This window comes from Condylura cristata, unplaced genomic scaffold (assembly GCF_000260355.1).
Source record: "Condylura cristata isolate star-nosed mole 26May11 unplaced genomic scaffold, ConCri1.0 scaffold00003, whole genome shotgun sequence".
Classification (NCBI taxonomy): Eukaryota; Metazoa; Chordata; class Mammalia; order Eulipotyphla; family Talpidae; genus Condylura; species Condylura cristata.
In genome coordinates, this window is record NW_004567104.1 from 8,210,618 (window position 1) to 8,213,281 (window position 2,664).

The following is a 2,664-nucleotide window of genomic DNA, read 5'->3' on the forward strand; positions in this document are numbered from 1 at the left end:
TGGTGAATCCTCTCACCCTCCACATCTCTGGCCTGTACCCCAGTTCTATATGAATAAATAAATAAATAAATCTTTAAAAAAAAAAAAAAGGATATCTTGGATTTTTTTCAAAACAAAATAGGTATGTGTGCTTTTTTTTTTTAAGGTTTATTTATTTATGCATACAGATCTGGGGTACAGGCCAGAGGTGCGGGAGCAGTGAGAGTATTCATCAGAGACAGAGTGGGAAGTAGAACAGGCAGATCAATGAAGTACACTGCTGAGGGGAGCAGCGGCTGGTCAGGAGAGGTAGGTCACCTTCTGGGCAGGGATAGAACTCATGCTGAAGTGGCTTTAGCTTCTTAGTGCTGTGCTTCAACCCACTGCGCCACCAGGGAGGGCCCGGTATGCTTGCTTTTAAATAACACAGACTCAGTTGTCTTAGTTCTACTATTTCTTGAGTGAAAATGTAAAGAATAAACTCATTTGAAAATAGTAAAACAATTTTCAAATAAAATTGGGCTTACTAAATTTTATTTTATATTAAGCATATTTACAATACCTTTTCCACCAACTCCCCGTTGTTTTTGCTGCATCACAATGTCTGGACCTTCAGGCTCCTGCTAAGCCAGTACCAACATTGCCTCTCTCAGCAACCATCATGTTTATTTAGCAGGACCTCATAAGCTACAATGAAGTATTCCCTGACATCTACAAGATGGAGAGATCAGGACAGGGTATACCTAGAGGTCAAGGGGAAGATGGTCAGCAGACACAGGGTAACATTGATGACTTCTCATTGGTGGGAATTTCTCTGATGAAGCCCCTCTCTCTCCCTCCACATCACTCCCCTTGGCAAAGGTACCAAAGGCACAGTCATCACTGTGAATAGTGTCATGAATAGTGTCATGAACCACCACTTGCTGGAAACCAGCTTCACAAGAGAAGCCTACAAGAAGTGCATCAAAGATTACATGAAATCAATTATAGGCAAACTTGAACAGAGACCAAAAAAATAAATAAAGCCTTTTATGACGGGGGGAAAAAGCGCATTCTTGCTAATTTAAAAAACTACCTGTTCACAAGCAAAATGTGAATCCAAGTGATGTGGGCTATCTGTTGGACTACAGTGAGCATACTGTGAGCCCATATATAATTTTCTTTCAGGATGATTTTAAAATGGAAAAACATTAACACATTTAGCAGTTACTTTGTATATATCAATCAGACTGACTACTACTTTTCATCCATACAACACCAGGACAAACAAATGGGACTAGCAGGATCTTGAATTCTTCATTTATTTTGACCTTGATTTACTTGGACTGGAAAAACCAAAAAAAAAAAATTGTTTCATAGGTTGTCTAAAGATAAAAACATTTAAATTAATGAGAGAATATCTCTTAACACCTATGCTTTTTATCAATTGTATTTTTTCCTGACGTCATTGTTGTCCCCATAGTTCTCCTGCCACTATATCACCTGTGAACCATCCAGTTCCCTTGTTTTCCTCCCACCTCTGGGTTATGCTCCTCCCTCCCCCTCCTTTCTATATGCCTCAGTTCTATGGTCAGCTTACTAGTTTTGACTTTTTCTTGACCTTTTGTTGGATTTCTGTATATTCCACATAAAAGTGAGGCCATCTGGTATTTATCATTCCTTCTGACTAATTTTGGCTGACCATAATCCTTCCAGCTCCACTCATGTTGCCACAAATGACATGAGTTTTTTAGTCACAGAGTATTATTCAACTGTATGAATATATCACAACTTTTTAAAAGACTTATTTATGCATACAAGAGCTGAGGTGCCGGCCACAGATCCAGGGAAGTGAGAAGATTCACCAGAGACAGAGTGGGGAGCAGAACAGGCAGATCTACCAAAATGCACTGCTGAGGGGAGCAGCAAGTGAGACAGGAAAGGTCTGCTGCACCATGTGGGTCAGCTCCGTGGCCAGGGATTGAACTCATGCTGCAGTGGCTATGGTAGCTTCATAGTGCATGCTTTAATACCTTGTGCTACCAGGAAGGCACCAAAACAACTTTTGACCCATTTGTCTATTTTGGGGCATTTGAGTTGTTTCCCTATCTTGGCTATTGTATATAGTGCTGCAATAAACTTAGGAGTTCAGGTTTCCTTTTGAATTAGTCTTTTTGTGACCTTTGGTTAGATTCCTAGGATTAGAATCACTGGATCATGTGGTAGATACATTATTAGTGTTCTGAAGAATCTCCACAAAGTTTCATAGTCACTGGAATGGTTTATATTCCCACCAGCAGTGAAGAGGGTTTATTTCCACATCCTTTCTATATTTGTTATTTCCTGGTTTTTTTTTTAAGTGAGCCATTCTTACTGGAGTGAGGAGGTAGTATCTCATTGTGGTTTTGATTTGTATTTCCCTGATAACTAGTGATGTTAAACTTTTTTTTTTGTAAAAAGTGGGGAGGGCTGTTAAGAATGGAGGTATAACACTCCCAGACTCCAAACAAAGCTATAAAGTAAATAAAAACAACATGGCATTGGTGTAAAAGCATATACACAGACCAACAGAATCAAATTAAAAGCCTGGAAATAAAACCACACATATATGGTTAACTAATCTACAATAAAGAATATACACTGGAACAAGGAAAAACACTTCAATAAATGGTGCTGGGTAAATTGGACTGCAACATGCAAAAAAAA

At 39.0% G+C, this 2,664-nt stretch overlaps 1 pseudogene; it reads left to right on the forward strand.

Annotated features, from left to right (window-relative positions):
• The first annotated feature begins 640 nt into the window (after positions 1-640).
• On the forward strand, positions 641-1,173 carry LOC101623610 (annotated as a pseudogene).
• Positions 1,174-2,664: the final 1,491 nt, after the last annotated feature.